The sequence below is a fragment of the Lissotriton helveticus genome, chromosome 1_2, assembly GCF_964261635.1.
Source record: "Lissotriton helveticus chromosome 1_2, aLisHel1.1, whole genome shotgun sequence".
NCBI lineage: Eukaryota > Metazoa > Chordata > Amphibia > Caudata > Salamandridae > Lissotriton > Lissotriton helveticus.
In genome coordinates this window covers 33354510-33372361 of record NC_136058.1, presented here as the reverse complement: position 1 = coordinate 33372361, position 17852 = coordinate 33354510, and the positions used below count along the sequence as shown (strand labels likewise).

Genomic DNA, 17852 nt, shown 5'->3' with positions numbered 1-17852 from the left:
AAAAATAAAAAAGTTTTCTGTTTTGGTATTTGGATTTCAATTACAAGGATGGTAGCCTGCTGTCTATTGCTGTCCACACAGGGGTGGCTCCTCCGTTTGAGCAGTGGAGCGTTGCCCCACTTAAATGCCACCCAAAACCCCAGAGATGAAAAATAAAATGATAATTTATTACCATTTTATTTTTCATCATCACTTCCTGAACTGAGTGTCAGGATGGGGCAGGGCCTGCTGAGTGGCAACAGGGGTGGACTGCCTGTGCACTGTTTAAAGTGTGCATGTCTCCTTGGCCGGCCGTCTTGTGACGACCAGCAAGACATGTGCACTTTAAACCTTTCAACCCAGCAATCTTAAGATATCTGGGTTGAGAGCAAGTGCAAGCCTCCTGCTCGCTGCGGAGCACCGAGAGAGGCCACTCTCACCAATCGGGGCGCTGCTCTCATGCTGGTTAATAGCATATGAGCAGGTCAGGATTGGTTGAGGGAGTTTGCTGGGGCCCTCACTGCAGTCCCAACTGAAGATATCCGGAGCAAGGAGGGCGTTGTGTTGTCTGGATCCGGTAAGTGCTTTTGTTTTAATTATGTAAAATAAATATGTGCGCTCACGCACTCACCCATTTTCCCGCCCCGTAGATGGCAGCCGTCACTGAGTCCACCATCCCTGTGATTGTAGCTATTTGTAAGGGGATCACTGATGGCCACGGAACTAATGAATATTAAAGAAGTAGATTGTTCTGTGACCCCCCTCTGATTCATTATATCATTACCAGCATAGTGGTACTTCGGTTGTGTCACAAAAATCAGATTCCATTTGCAAAAAACTGGCACGAATTTTCAACTACTTTTTGCATATGTTTAACTCGTACACCAGGACCTATGTATCTAAATATGGGGCACACACCTTGTAGCAATACTATCCAATGCTGAAATTTACGAGTCACTACCACTCATCAAAGTCAAGAATATTTGTCTGTCTAGAAGAGCCTGATAGGTAGTGTGCTATCACAGTAATACCAAATGGAGGAAGTCTGGCGGCAGGCAAGGAGACTGACACAGGGAGGCTTAGTGGGAGTTTTAGACAGAGAGTAAGTAGAACACAGTCAGAAACATCAACATGTAAGAGATCAAACCTACACTGAGAGAATAGGAAGACGAAAGCAGAGGGAACAATCTGGGTATGCAGTCATGTATTTAATGAGCAGTACTCAGATTAACTATTCCACACTGTTCGAAACAGAGCCATCAGACAGATGTTCTCATTTAAACCCAGATTCTACGTAGTGTCAAGAACTCTGGAAAAGGCCTGGTGGCAGAGTAGACAAAGTAAAGAGAATTTTGGGTACAGAGCTGCCCAAGATCACACAGGGAGTCAGAGGAAAAAAGGGGTCCAAAGGGAAAGCTGTGCACAAGGGAATGACAATGTCAAAGCTTAGAAATAACTTGCACTCGAGGCAGTTTGGGGTTCAGATTATCGAACACTCAGGACAGAATTGCAAGGCATATTTATACCAACATTAACAATAAGGTAATGTGCGTTAAAGCACCCTGGAGCTCCACAGAATAGGACTGAGCTCAGTTATTTCCGCATCCATGTAGGAAAGTGCCTCTTTTGACATATTATCCCCCACTTTTTGCTTGATTCCTGATGTAATTTTGAACTGTAAGTGCGCTTGCTCCCTGTTAACCAGGTTCCCAGTGCCAGATTCCTTTCCCAAAACAGTACCTCGAATGGCACAACTTCAGCCACCCCTTTATGTCCCTAGGTACCTACGGCATAGGTACTGAAGATGGTCCACTGGGGCGGCAGCACAAATTGTGCCACCTCAGAGACCCCTCACCAAGACTATGCAAACTGCCATTGCAGGCTGCGTGTCTCGGTGCAGAGAAAACTGAAGAGTCGACATGGCTTTACAGTCCTGTGTGTGCCATACCCCGTACGCTGCATGAGGTGTAGGTAAGTCACCCCTGCCCCAGGCCTTACAGCTTTAAAGCAGGATGCATTATTCCCTGTGTGTTCATATATCTGCATGAGCAGATATGACCCTACAATATCTGAGCCATTCTTAGATATTTTAAGTGGACAGGAAGCCATAGAGTGTACATGGGCTGTATACTTGTCATTGTGTGTTTCTTAGCTCTGTGATGACTTCACTTTACACTAAGATATTTGGCACCAAACATCGGGTCTCAATACGTCCTCACTGCTGCCAGTGTTGAATTTATTAATACATGCACACAGGAGACCATTTAGAGGGTCACCTGAAAACCTACCAAGCACTGGTGTGATCTCTGACTAGTCATAGCCAGACTGCCACCACTCGACTTGTTTCTGACCTCATGGGGCCCGTGCTCTCAGAGGCCTGAAACAAAGCCTTCTTTGGGCAGAGGGGCTTCACACCTCCTCCAGGCCAGAATGGTCTTCTAGAGCGTTAAGCTTCAAAGGCGGTGCCAGCTTTGAAGTGAAACCCAGGCTTCCCAGATAGAAGGAGGTGCCAGCCTCCCTGTCCTGCTCCACATTTGGCGAGAGGACAGGCAGGAACATTAGTTCTGTAGTAGGGGATCTCTGTTATAGTCATAATCTAGTGAATAGTCCCGCTCGTGTGCGGGGACCCCGGAGCAATCAAAAATAATCTCTTAAGCTGTCTTCTTTGCAGTCCTGCATAGACACGTAAGAGAGAATTTAAAGACAAATGATGCAGCCTATAAATGCAAGGCTACACTGTCCAGTACTTCAACTAGAAATGCAAAGGATATTCCACCAATATCACATTTAAACCTGTCTGCCAGGTTTCACCATGGAAAACACTTCCCCCCTTTACCAAATCCTTGGAATGATAGAGAGAAAGGGCAGGACAGACAAGCCCCCATAGGCTGCCATTATGTGGCTTAAAAAGGAATACCATGCCTTTAAGAAAACTTTCCAGAACTCTCCTGGTATCTCAGAATGCACAGCAACTCCCTCCACTTTCAGTTCTTTTTTCCGGCTCCTGCTAGCAGGACCCTGGAGCATTGATCTCTCCCTTTTTGAGTGTTATTCTAATCTTTTTTACACTTGAAAAGTGTTCAGAGTGTTTTCACTCGACGTCTTTTGGCCCTTTCTGCTCTTGCTGGTGTTTTTCTAGTAAGTTTAGCCACTCTTTTCATCAAATATGCCATCCCTATTTGATAGGTGTCCAGAGTACTGGAAAGAAGGTCAAATCAGACAAGCACAGTGTGTGCATTCATTGTCTGCCCCCTTCTCATGTCCCAGAGGATTGCGAGATCTGCCAACAGTTCTCCAACAGGACCCTGAGGGACAGGGAGAAGACTCGGATTCACGGATTGGAGAAGCGAAGACAGCGTGACCAAGGTGGGTCTGGGCATGAAGGGGCTCCTTCCTCTGCCCATGCGGAGGCCCCCCAGTAAGGAAAAGGCCAGAAAACAACATCGTTCTCCGTCGACGTCGATGGCCTCGACGTCGGCGTCGAGAGGCATGACTACGGTGTGTTCCCGGTCTCCCCAGGGCTCTGGGTCGAAGCGTCGTCGTCGTTCGACGTCGAGGGGATTGACGTCGAGACCTCCGACGAGGTCGACGTCTAAGACAACTTCATCGTCGAGGTACCACCGACGTCGAGAGGGGTCTCGCAGATGCCGGTGCTCGCCGTCGAGGTGACACCGCCGGTCGTCGTCGACTCGGCGTTTGTCGTCGAGGAGGCGTTCCTCGACGTCGAGAAAGAGATCTTCGACGTCGAAGAGGTCGGCGTCGACGCGTTCGACGTCGAGAACCAGATTGGAGGCAAGAAGAAGGGAGTCCAGGTACCGAAGACGTTCTAAGGCTAGGACAGAGTCCCAAGGCTCCGTTATCAGCCTTTCTTCTTCGACCACGAGCTCACGGTCGCGGCGGCACCGTCGCTCGTCAAGGAAACGGTCGGCCTAAAGGTCTCCTTCAAGGGTACGGAAGCCAAAGAAACAGAGGGTGGAAAAGTCCCCGGGCTCGGGGTACTCACAAGCCTACTCACCCTCTAGGCATGCAACACCGCCTCCTCCGTTACCTAGGGGCCTTCCCCCGAGGATACCTACACCTTCTCCGCCTCTGAGGACACCTACACCTCCTCCGAGGACTCCAACTCCTCCTCCTCCACCTCCTCCTCCGAGGTCCTACTCATTACATCTACCTACGCCACCCTCAGGCCCTCCAAGGACTAAGCTGCCGCCTCAGCCTCCATAACCCGCGCCTGTACGGCCAGTGGATCAGCCAAGACCAAGGAGACCGAGGTCCCGCTCCGGACGGAGCAGGTCCAGAGATGATCGGCGGTCGTCTACTAGATCCAGACGACGTCACAGGAGAGACAGGTCCAGGTCCCGCCGCACGGAGTAATCTAGTGCCAGGGACTATTCCCCGACGCTTTCGGATTCCCCTCGGACGAGGGTGTCTCCGGTGGACGACATTGCCTCCTTTCAGGAGGTCTTGTTGCGAGGAGCGGCAAAACTGGGCATCATGCTGACGGTTCCTACGCCCTCAACCTCAGTTATATTCGAGACCCTACATAAAAAGCAGCTGTCTCGTCCTCTACTACCTTTGGTGCCAGGGCTAGAAGAACCAGCCATGGACCTCTTCCTTACGCCTGCCTCTACGAAGTCTGCACCCTCGAGGCTACAAAAGAAGTACAAGGCCCCTGAGTCGGACCCTGCTTTTCTGCGTGTGGATCCTGTACCGGACTCTGTGATAGTGACGGCAGCTAGGAAGAACATTCCACCGCGCCATCATCGACGGTGCCTCCTGACAAGGAGAGTCGATTAATGGACTCAGCGGGCAGGAGAGTATGTGGTATGGCCTCCACGTCTGTGAAGGCCGCCAGTGCCTCGGCGTTGTTGGGGCAGTAAGATAGAGCATTGTGGGAGTCCCTGCAGCAGTTCGCAGAACATCTGCCCAGAGAACGTAGAGCGGACTTCCAGGAGATCTTTACGGAGGGGATGATGGTCTCTAACCAGATAATCAGCTCCATGGCAGATTCCTCGCTGTTGGCAGCCCACGGGTACTGCCACGGTATTAACCTGCACCGACACGCCTGGCTGCGTTTGACGTCGCTGAAGCCCGAAGCTCAACAGAGGGTCGCCAATCTGCCCTTTTCTGGAGTGACCTGACGGCTGTCGGGTTAGAGAAGCCGAAGGAGCAAAGGAAGACCTACCGCCCGTTCCAACGGCGGTACGGGGCAGAGGACAGGGTCGACAGCTGGTCAGCAGCAACAGCAGCAGCAGCAATACCAGCGGCGACCGTTCCAGAAGCGCCAGAAGGGCAGAGGTGGACAGCAGTCCTCCGCAGCGAATAAGGGCCCGGCCGGGTCTAAGCCCTGAGGTGCTACTTCCCCCTCGTCCGTTAACCGCTCCGGTGGGGGGGAAGCATCCAACATTACCTGGCAGAGTGGAGAAACATTACTCAGGACAAGTGGGTGCTGAATATTGTTTGCAATGGATACAGTCTTCGTTTCATCAGCCCGCCTCCAGCGATCCCACCGGTTTGCTCGCAGTACCAGTTACGCGAGCTCCAGGCGGAGGCCGATACCCTGTTAAGGAAAAGGGCGATCGAAGATGTAGGGCGATCGAAGATGTACCTATGTCTCAAAGGGGAAAGGATCTTTACTCACGCTTCTTTCTGGTGCGCAAGAAAGACAAGAACGAGTTCAGGCCCATTCTGGATTTGCGACAAGCAAACAAATGGATTTGCAGGGAGAAATTCCGCATGCTATGCTTGCACCAGATTTACCCTCCACTACAAAGGGGAGACTGGCTCTGCGCTATAGACCTGCAGGATGCGTACTTCCATGTGCCCATCACACGGAAACACCGGAAGTTTCTGCGATTCTTGGTCGGCACCAATCACTATCAGTACACCGTACTGCCGTTTGGACTGAAGTGTGCTCCAAGGACTTTTTCAAAGTGCATGGCGGTGGTGGCGGCACACCTGTGAAAGAACAAGGTGTTTGTCTACCCATACCTGGACGATTGGCTGATCAAAGCCTCGACCTTCCAGGAAGCACAACTACACTTCAACAGGACAGCCGCTCTGTTGAGCCAGCTGGGTTTGCATATCAACATGTCCAAGTCGGTCCCGACTCCTGTCCAGTGTCTACAATACCTGAAGGCATCGATCGATACGTTGTCAGCAAGCGTGTGTCCTTCGGAGGAGAGACGCTTATCGATCCTACGGAAGGCTCAGACTCTCACAACTGCTCGATCTACAACAGTGAGGACGGTGTCTTCTCTACTGGGGTCGATGGCCTCTTGTATCTTATTCACTCCGCATGCACGCCTGCACATGAGGCCGCTGCAGGAATGTCTGGAGGATCAGTGGGACCAGAGACGAGGGACCTGGGACAACAGGATACAGTTGTCTCTGCATGCTCAGCAGTCCCTGAGGTGGTGGTGTTCGGCGGAGAACCTCCTCAAGGGGGTTCCGTTCCACAAGTACATTCCCTCTCAGACTATCGTGACGGATGCTTCTCTCCACGGATGGGGAGCGCATTCCGGACAGTTACAGATCCAAGGACTGTGGTTCCAGACGGAGTCAACATACCACATCAATTTCCTGGAACTCAGAGCTGTTCACTTGGCACTGAATGCCTTTCGTCCGTCCTTCTAGACCAGCTCTCTGCTTGTACAGATGGACAATACGACCACAATGTATTATCTGAACAAGCAAGGGGGATCGAGATCGCGCACTCTGTCACAGGAAGCACAGGCGATCTGGCACTGGCTGCTAGCCAGAGGATTAACGATAACGGCCACCCATCTGCCAGGTGTGCAGAATGCTCAGGCGGACGCCCTCAGCAGACTGATTCAGGAAAACCACAAGTGGGTCATAAACGACGAAGTACTCGAAGACGTCTTCGCCAGGTGGGGCACTCCAGACGTAGATCTGTTCGCCACCGCCGAAAACAGGAAATGCCGAGACTTCGCATCCAGGTATTATCAGCAGGGGACTCTGGGGAATGCGTTATGCATCAACTGGTCGAACAGCTTTCTGTATGCTTTTCCACCCATTCCCCTGATTCCGGCGGTGCTCATCAAGCTGTCCCAGTCCAGGGCGTGGATGATCCTCATTGCTCCGGAATGGCCCAGACAGTGGTGGTTCACGGACCTGCTGCACCGGTCTCTCCTTCCTCACATGCGACTGCCGTGTAGGCCTGACCTTCTCACGAAGTTCGGGGGACAGATGGTGCACCCCAACCTCTCGTCGTTGAGTTTGGCGGCATGGCTCCTGTGATAGTGCAGTATGGCCACTTGAATCTTCCTGAGGATTGCATGGACATATTGAAGGAGGCTAAGAGGCCATCTACTAGGACCTCTTATGCTTACAAATGGAAGAGATTCTGCATCTGGTGCATGTCTAAGAACTATGATCCGACGACCTGCAAGGAAGATGTCATCCTTCCATACCTTCTGCATTTATCTCAGTCTGGACTTAATTTCCATTCCATTAAAGTTCATCTGGCGGCATTGAATTGCATACAGAAAATGCCCTTCACAGACATCCTTCTTCCAGATTCCTGTGATTAAGGATTTTTTGGAAGGGTTAAAGAAGGTGTTCCCTCCTGTTCGGCTTCCTTCGCCTGCATCGGAACTGAATGTGGTGCTGTCCAGGCTGATGAAGGAGCCTTTCGAGCCTATTCACAAGGCTTCACTGCAGCACCTGTCTTGGAAGGCGGTGTTCCTCGACGCCAATACATCGGCCCGCAGGGTGAGTGAGATTCAGGCATTGTGTTGCCAGGAGCCTTATACTGTATTTCATGCTGCTAAGGTTGTTATGCGTACTCACCCTAAGTTCCTTCCCAAGGTGATTTCTGATTTTCATGGTAATCAGGTTATAACTTTACCGACTTTTTTCCAGAATCCTTCTACTCCAGCGGAAAGGTCTCTTCATTCCCTGGATGTCAGAAGGGTGTTGAAATTCTATCTGGATAAAACCAAAGACATTCGCAGATCCGACCAATTGTTTGTTAACTATGGGTCGGTTAGGACTGATCTGGCTACTTCGAAACAGTCCATCTCTAGGTGGATTGTGTTTTGTATCCAGCTCTGTTATCAGAAAACGAATAAGACCGTAGGAGGTAAGCCTAAGGCTCATTCCACCAGGGGAAAAGCGGCTACGACAGCTTTGCTTCGTAACGTTCCCATTGCAGAGATCTGCAAGGCTGCCACTTGGAAGTCGGTCCATACCTTTGCTAAGCATTACTGTCTGGATTCAGATGCCAGGGCAGATGCTCAGGTTGGGCAGGCTTCATTGAGAAATCTGTTTGCACAGCAGTGGTGTTGCCTTATTTTTCTCCACCGTCAGGTTGTTTTTTGGATGGGCTTGCCATTCGATTCACTAGATTATGACTATACACAGAGATCCCCTACTACAGAAGGAGTAGTTTCTTACCTGTAACTCCAGTTCTGTAGTAGGGGTATCTCTGTTATAGTCATAAGCGCCCGCCCTCCTCCCCGGTGGAGAAAAGGATAAAATGATGAATGCTACAGGTCTAGCTGTATACACAGCCAAAAAGAACTGAAAGTGGAGGGAGTTGCTGTGCATTCTGGGATACCAGGAGAGTTCTGGAACGTTTTCTTAAAGGCACGGTATCCCTTTTTAAGCCACATAATGACAGCCTATGGGGGCTTGTCTGTCCTGCCCTTCCTCTCTATCATTCCAAGGATTTGGTGAAGGGGGGGGGGGGCGTGAGTGTTTTCCATTGTGAAACCTGGCAGACAGGTTTAAATGTGATATTGGTGGAATATCCTTTGCATTTCTAGTTTAAGTACTGGACAGTGTAGCCTTGCATTTATAGGCTGCATTATTTGTCTTAAATTCTCTCTTAAGTGTCTATGCAGGACTGCAAAGAAGACAGCTTAAGAGATTATTTTTGATTGCTCCTGGGTCCCCGCACATGAACGGGACTATTCACTAGATTATGACTATAACAGAGATACCCCTACTACAACTGGAGTTACAGGTAAGAAACTACTCCTTAGATGAGGAGGAGTGTCCATATTCAGCTTGCACCACAGAGGTGTGGCAGGCGATGTAGACCCCACTTTTGAAAATCCACCATCTTGAGATGGTGGGAAAACAACCTATTGTGGCTACGGTAGTGCCCCTTCCCATAAGAAGTGGTCACTTAGAGGTCGTAGACACCCTAAAGGTAGGTAGCCCATTGGCTACTACCTGTCTCCCCCTTTAACACACCTAAACTTAGTATTTAGGTGGCATCCCTGGACCTGGAACTTGGATTCGTCTGACAAGAAGAAGATAAGGACAAATAAGAGCTGCCCAAGAACTGAAGCCCTGCTGCAGAATAATTTGCACCAAACCCTGCCTGCTGCCTCAAGGACTCAACAATTGTGGTTGTGCTGCCTCCCCTACATCTAGAATCCTGGAGCCTCTTCTGCCTTCGGTAAATCACCAGAGAACCTCCCTAGGAGTAGAGGCTCTAGTCCCCTGTATCAGCAGCAACTGAACCGCAGGCTCTGGACTTACTGATTTGCTGCTTCCCGGCGACCCCGATGCATCACCCAGACCAAACATGCTCTGAAGCCACACCAAGGTGTGGGACACCAGGTCCTACCGGAGCCGTGCCGCACCAGTACTCTGGGTACTGGATCTCCTGCAACAGTCACCGAGATGAAGAGTCTCCTCCAGACTCCAACTGCTCAGGTAGAAAGCACCCATTGGAGGACGTCGAGACCCCCTTTCAGAAGGAAAGCTGGCCATGCCATCCAAGTGGGACGGCAGAAAAACAGAAAAGTATATGTCATGGCGAGCGCTTGTTATGAAGCGTTTACAAACTATCCGCAGCCCTGACTCAGCAGATGTCTAAACCGAGACAGTGAAATTCTAGAGCATGCAAGAACTCAGGGGAGACTGACGTCTGCACAGTCAGTGCGGAAGCGGAGGGGACTGGGGTCAGTAGAGTGATCGTTGCTGCAAACAGGCGGTTTCCGGTCAGCGCTGAGGTCTCTTTGCAGCTAAAAGAGGCAACACAGGGTCAGCATCGGTGTCCGTCTGTGTTTAACAGAGGTGGCTGCCGGTCAGCAGAGAGGGTAGGCTGAAGAAGCAAGTAGTATTGATCTACGTACCCAAAGCCATTTGTTAATTTTTATAATTTTACTAAAAGAAAAACGAAACTTCGACACAAGTCATTTTGTGCATGTGCATTTTTTAGTTGGAATGTTTTTTTTTTTTCAGACCACTGCTTGAGTATTTTACCAGCACTCTGGGATATTCTTGTGGCACTGTCCCGTTTGCTTCCTTTTGCATAGGCTGCAGGACTAGCTCGACAGATCCTTCGCACTTGACGGGGGGAGCGGCAGCGCACATTTTTAAGGATTCAGTTTTTATGTCTTGTGCAGTGGTTGAAGTGGGCGGGATCGGCAGGGCACGGCGTGCCCCTACTTCTTTCATTTAGCCGAGTCCGTTCCCCTACTTCTTTAGTTAAACACGCGTCCCAGGGACAGAAATAGCACAAGCCTATAGATAAGGCTTGCCGATCGTGGAAGGTCGGGGAGGCAGGACTGGCAGAGAAGGAAAAGGACTATGTTTCCTGCCCAGAAGACTTGCAATGCCCATTGAAGTCCCCAACCCCCTGCCCCCACCCGTGTGTGTCAGCCCGCCTGAGACAGCTTCCCGGGCACACACGCAGCCGCACCCGAGCACTTCACAAGTCTTTAGAAGACCATTAACTTGCTAACTAGGCCTTTGTTGCTTTTCAGCCCTTCTTAGAGCCCCTGCATCTCCACTCTGCATATTGCTAGAAGAGTCAGCCCCCCACTGATATTTTTCTTAGCCCCCACACCCCCCCCCCCATGTGAGAGTAGATACACATGGTATGCGTTCAAGGTTAACGCACTCAGAGTGCATGTGGGGAGACTCCGTTAATGCAGACAAACTCACTGAGAATAAAATGCCCTAAATTATCTTCGTCCAAACAAGTACTCTAGTGCCTGTGCAACATTAACAGTTTTTCAACACTGTTACAAGTGTGAATAATAAATATCCTTTTGTCCTCTGAATTTATGATTTGCACTGATACATTGTGAAAAGAAACGGCTACAATCTGCCCCATCTCTTTGTTTTGACACCATACACCTACATGGTTCCTCGGTCTGTGCCCAGATGAATAGCAAATTTGTGTGATACATGAGGCCATGGCGGCTGCGCTCAAGGAGCACACCACAAAATGTAAATCTGTGCATGGGTAAAGATGCTTTTTGCACTTGCAGGAGGTGAGTTGTCCCCTTTGAACCGGAAACTAGGCTAATTTCCACATGGTTGGTCCCTGTCTGTAATTTAACGGAAGAGCTAAAAACTACGGAATGGAACGGGGACCAGAGTCCTTTCCATCACCTTTTTGAGGTTGTGCTCGGCGCATGACACCCCTACCTGATTTGAGTGAAACCAGTGACCATCACTATTCTCATTCATTCTGTGACTGCAGATAAAATACCACCCTGCCATTCCTAGATCATGAAGAAACACAATTTGCCAGCTGCCTCACATGCTTATGCGTGCTCAACAATATTTGAGCCTTTCGATCATTTTTGCAGGAGAATGGGTCGTTTGCAGTGTTTAAAATGGAAAACGAAAAGTACAGATACTTACTATCACACAGGACCTAGTTGCTACCAAGAAGTGCCGGGACTCTCCTTTTAAACGTATTGCTCGTGCTCAGAGAAGTACAGTACTTGTGAGTACCCGCCCACTTAAAGCACTGCTTGTAGGAGAAACATAAAACATTAAACATGCTAATTCCCGAGCAGACCATTTTAGCTTTAGGCTTTGTGAAGATTTTTTTTTCTCAATTTCCCCAACTTTACTTTTTCCACTTTTAAACTAATTGTTACTTGAAAGCCCTTTTCCCTTGAATTGGAACATTACTCCCTATTCCCAAGAATTTACCATGATTTTACACCCGTTTCCTATGAATTCATTTTCAACTCTTTACACATTGCCATTTAAGCCCTGTTCCTATTAATTTCACCTAAACCCTTTTCTTAAGAGTTGCTATTTAAACCCTTTTAATGTTAGTTGCCACTTTACACCCAAATCCTGGGAATTGCCACTTTATACCCACATCCTGGGAATTGCACCTGGACACTCTTTTCCTGTGAATTGACATTAGACTACATCCATGAATTGCCACATTAGACCTTTTCCCTTTAAATTTCTTCTTTATACCCTGTCTAGTAAATTGCCAATCTAGACCAGAGGGCCTGGGATACTTTGTAGACAGTTCAATTGGTTTGAGGCAACTACATTGAATGTATCACGACGAGCAGCTCACATAATGGGAAAAGGCGAGTTCCTGAAAAGTAGCTACCATTTGCAGAGCTAAAGAATCTGAAGAACCCCTATACTTTTCTCCCATCACCATTTGTGCCCCTAGCAAACTGTATTGTGTTTCTCTGGACAAAGAACCCTCCAGTGGTGCCTGTTTGCTTGTTCTTTTCGTCTTGTAGCAACTTCTGGCTCAGTAGCCCATGGGGCACTTTTGTCTTGTCTACTGGCCCGTATTTGTCTGGGGAGAAGGTCCTGACATGGTTTCCTTTCTGCCTGCCTGTTCAAACACACCTTGCCCAATTGGGATCTTCCAGGTTCTTTGCCACCTCCAGGCCTTGTGGAGTACCCCTGGGCTCAGTCCTGGTCTCCATGGCTTTTGATATCTAAAGTGGGCTGCTTGAGGCTGTAAGAGTATGGATATTCCCATCCATTACATACTGAACTCCAGACCCATTCTCCCTCTGCGCAGGAGGGAATGCGGGGGTACGAGGGAGTGTTTACAATTATAATAAAAAAATAAAATAAAAAGTTATGCTTACATGCTGCCGGACACCTCCCGCGTTACGCGCTATGGTGCTGGGACTCTGGGGCGTGTGGATTGGCCTGAGCGGGCTGGAAAGATGCTCCACTCAGGTCAGGGAGTCTCTGGGGTTTCTCTAACCCAGCTGTTCAATACAGCGGTTAAAGAAACCTAAGTGTGCACGTGTGTTGTGGTCGGCCTGAGATGGCCGGCCAAACACACATGAGTACTTAGGAAGTGCACCTAGCACTCCTCCTCCCCTTCCCAGACCTCGGCTTGCCCCTCACTGTACACGTTCGCTGAGCCAGCGGCTTAAAAATAAAACAATACTGAAATATTTTTATTCTTTTTTTGCTGCTGGCTCTGAGACAGTGGGGCTACGCTCCTCCACCATTGCGGAGGGGCCGCCCCTGCATTTCCCCGGAGGTACAACTAGCTCACTACTTTTATGGCAACTTTTCAAAACCTTTTCACGACTCCCTTCAAAGCGAACCTTGACCCCACCAGGTAGGTCGCTCCCCCTCCACACAGCACCGCCTGTGTGTTCCCTGCCTCAGCTGCCGCTGCTGAGGAAGTTCGAGGCCCTCCACCACCCATAGGCTACCACCTGCGCCTCATCCTTGGTGGCCAGTGGTAGGCCTTAGGTTTGTTTTTCATTTGTCATTCCATTGTATTGCACTCTCTTGGTGTCGGTGACTGCTGTTGTCTGTCTCCCATTTGTTGCCCCCGTGATCACATTGAACAGTGAGCTATTAACTGTCATCTAAGAGCTGCAATCAAACTGCAAGGTATACATTAGAGAGTTATATTTTTCCGCCCGGTGTTTGATTATCCTAATGTTGCAAAGGGTGTTCATATAGATAAAATCAATTCTGATTATTAAAGAGAACCCTCAACCATGGTATTACGTTCTAAATTCAGAGTTTGTGTTTCTCCAGACAAATCACTAATAAACTATACTGCTTACCAGTATAGTGTCATGTGACTTCTACACCATGTAGTACTTTTCCTTATGTATTTCCTAGAGAGTGATTTACACACATATGATTGATTGTCTCTCTGTAATGTGTGTGATGTAAAGTGCTCTGACACCCTACATTGGTATCAGTGGCGCTGTAAATCAAATCAAAAGCATCTGAGCGAGAAAGTGGTTATGGAGACTCGAGGTGCACTGTTGAAGGGTGGTAATGAGGGAATCCATGGAGGAGGGAGTCATTGGGGGTACCAACAAACATTGTCGCTCATAGGCTCCACCAGCCCTAAATCCGGCCTAGCCCTTGAGACCAGTCCGCTGCAGCTATTGGTACCTCTATTGGCCTTGTTTCAGCAGTAGCAGGTGTAACTCACCAGGGGTCGGTAATGCTGGATTTGCACGCACACCAAACTTAGTTTACAAACATCATGGTCTTTCTGCTTCATGCACAATCACTTTAAGTATGTGCTGCCTGCTTTGGGACCACTGGAATTATGTAGCAATGGAGGACAAAATTATTCTGCAGTGTTGACTAAATTATGCAGCAAAAAAAAGCTGCAGCGTAATAATTTATATTTTCTTTTACACATGCTAACAGTCTGCAAAGATTTTGCCTTATTAGTAGCAGTGCAACACACAAATGCAGCAGTGAGAAGTGTGATAAGTCAACCTTTGCAAAGGGCTGTCCACTTCGCAGAAACATAAGTCACGTTTGTATGTAACTTTTGATCCGGTTGAGCTACAAACAAATTATTAGTTAAAATCATCAAATTATGCAGCTGGTGATGCATTATCTGGCAAATGTTGAAGAGCCATAATTGTACAGAAAACATTTGCAAACTAGGATATTTTGCCATTCATGTTTGAACTGCACTTGTGGAAAAGGGGGGAAGTGCTGATGACAGACATTTCATGGCTTGGAGACAAATGGCTTGTGATTTCACTTTTAATTGTATTTGGGACATTCTGTTATTGAAAACAAATCCCACTTTGTGAATGTTTTTTAATGTCAATAACTCATATTAAACCTGAAATAAACGTGTATCCATTGGCTGAATTAAATAACATAATAAGCTGCAGCTGGGTAGTGAAATGCCAAACAAACACTAAAAATTTGAATGATTTGCTCTTTCTGGTCACACCTCTGCCTCCGCCCACTGAGCTAATCCTCAGGTTGGTCCCGCCCCCTGACCTCGGTCCACAGTTCCTCTACTTTTTCCCCCCATTTCGACCACTGGTCTTGTGACATTAAATTCTTTACCAGATCTGACACGGTCGCCTCGCGGTGAAGGCAGCAGCGCTTGGGCACCTTTTTACGTCTCGCCTGAGCCAACCCTCTACCGTAGTGCCCCTTCCCTTTGCTACTGAGAGTGACAGCACAAGGGTCTTAAAGCGCCTCAGTACGGACACATTCAGGGAGTTCTCGCAGCTCGCCTCTCTCTTCTAGGCTGCGCTGTGTGCTGCAGTGTGTGCGCTGAGGCGTTACCATTCTGGTGAGATTGGTCAAAGGATTCGGACTTATCGGCTTAACCTGCAAGTTTACACCTTCAAAAGCTGATGGCTCATTCATGGCTGAAGCTTGTTTCCGGTCCAGGGAAGACATGGCTTGGCAGTTCGGGCTGGACTGTTCCCATGAGGCGCAGGGTCAGACTGATTTGCATATAGCCATGTCAGAACTGAGTGGGCTAAAGAACGGTGATGGATTAAACCCAGATCTTTTGACTGGGTGTGAGTGTTTGATTGATTCAGATGCTCCGTCCATCACCACCCCCTTTTGTACCGCTCATTCAATCAGTCAGTCAAAAATCTTTATTTCGATTAATTAAAATCATAAAAGAAGCAGCAATACATACATCCACCGTACATAAAATAATTAAAATAGTTAAAAAGGAATAAATAAGCATTTGTTTGTTATCGTTCATGTATGTACAGTATTTACAACACGTAGATGAAACAATTAATAGGCCAATGTTTAAGACAAACACTTTAGCTCATATCAAAGAAATTGGGGTACAGTATTTACAATTTAAAGTGCATAATTATATTTCTTTAGGTTTAGAAACCGTAGGCCCCCTCTACTTCCTACTATGCTGTTACATGCTAATAAGTCTTTTATTATTTACCCGGGCTGCAGCCACTAAAAAGCTTGCTACGCTGAAGATGACACGCACGCTACTCAGCATTTGCAAATGTAAGAGCGCGGGCCTTACTTGAACAAATCCGGCTTCTTGTAATATAGGGTTTACATTTTTTTTACGTGCCTCGGAAAAGTGCTCACAAAACATTATAAGATGGTGTGTGTCTTGTGTAGAGAAACTTTCACAGGAGCATGGTGCGGTGTCTTCCGGTTTCCCCCATTGCGGGAATGTACCCAAGGTGAGATGGATTATATAGAACCTGAATCTAATCAACAAAAAGCGGTGAAACGGCTTAGCGACGATCTTCAGATAGGGTTCAATAGATGGGGAAGTCTGTAAAACATAAATACTTCTCGCACCTGTTTTTTTAAGCTCCAACTCCTCCCTTTACCGATGGCTCATTCAGTATTTTCTCATTTCTCATTGTAAATAAAACAAATAGCATTATTTATTAAATTAGGACCTAGTATTAACCTCCCCAATGGAAATTCACTTTAAAAGTGCAATACAAATATGGCTGTTTTACCTACATTCACCTCAAATGCTTACGTAAGCCACTCTGCGGCTGCCCGAGGCCACCGCAGGAGGCCACTCAAGAGGGTGGCCTTTAGTACCATCGGGCGCTCCTTACCCCTCTCCATTTTCCCCTATGGGCGGGGACTCTTGCTGAGTCACCTCCTGGGCCCAGGCAGGGCCACGTCATGTCCGGTGGGCGGGTTGAAGGGGTATTTATGCCCCCCTCACCACGCTGGCGACCTCTTTGCTCGCCCGGACACGCGCGGCCGCTGCCTCGCGGGAACACGCCGTCTTTGTCCCTCCCGCGATGATGTCCGGCCTGCCTCGCTGTTTGTTCATCGTGAAGCCGTCGAATCGTGGTCTGGTATCGGGCTTTGTGCCGGTGAGTGTGTGGGCCCTACGCTGCTTACGAGGGGGGGTCAGCCGATTGCGCAGCCAGTAGCGCGCCTTTCAAACCCTCACCCACGAGCTGCGTTTTATGGTGCTAGGCCGAGCCTGCAGATGTTGGTTCCCCTGGGACGCAGCGCCCGCCACCAGCCTCGCCGTATTAGGCAGTGGCATCCTGGGCTGGCGGCTCGAGGTGCAGCGGTTTTACTCGCGGGTTCTGGCCAAGGAGTGGGGTCGTGGTTTCTCATTGGAGACCTTGTGTTGCGCAGACGACATGGAACAGAGGCGGCTGCCCTATGTGCACGGCTGTGGCTCCATGCAAGGGCAGGTTGGCCCGGTTTGCCAACGTTCATTGGTGAGTTTGACGGGGCGGCTGTTAGCAGCATTCGGTAACAGGGTTAGCTTATTAGGCGTGGGGGACCGCATTGCATCGGCATGGATTAAGCCCCTCCCCCTCTCCCCGCCCGCCTTGTGGTTGTATTTGTGGATGTAAGGCAGGGAGATGTAGAGATTGCGTCGGGGTCTCGGTTGTGGCATGCTGATGCCTGTTTGCTGGGCGAGTGGTTACTGGCTCGAGTTGGTGATCATAGGCGGTGTGCTCGAAGAGGATGGTTCCGAGGTTTGTTATTACTACTTCGAGTGGTATTTCATCCTTGGGGAAGAATAATCAGGGACAACCAGCATTCACTTATTATTTCGTATAGGGGTAACAGCGAGTGTTGTTGAGCGCATGCGGAATTGAAGGGTGAGAGGCAGCTTCCAAGGGGGCGCATGAAGGTTGTATATCGGGTGTTGTCGTGTAGGCCTAGGTCGCAGGGAGCGGTATCAACGCCTAAGGAACGGTGCCCGGCGAATCAGTTGTAGGGTGTTGTCAAGCCCGCAATGTTACTTTGGCAGAATTGGTGGGCCACTAATTCAGTGGCGAGATGCTGGCTCCAAGGTGGCTAATACGGTTATAAATTGTAGGTGGGGTTTGTTCGACGCAAAATCTCAACCAAACAGAAGGGTTCCGGGCACTCTTGATTCC

At 48.9% G+C, this 17852-nt stretch overlaps 1 protein-coding gene across 1 annotated transcript in view; it reads left to right on the top strand.

Annotated features, from left to right (window-relative positions):
• MSH4 (mutS homolog 4) overlaps positions 1 to 17852 on the top strand; it is a 1513152-nt gene that overhangs the window by 130829 nt on the left and 1364471 nt on the right. The gene's annotated exons all lie outside the window — the stretch shown is intronic.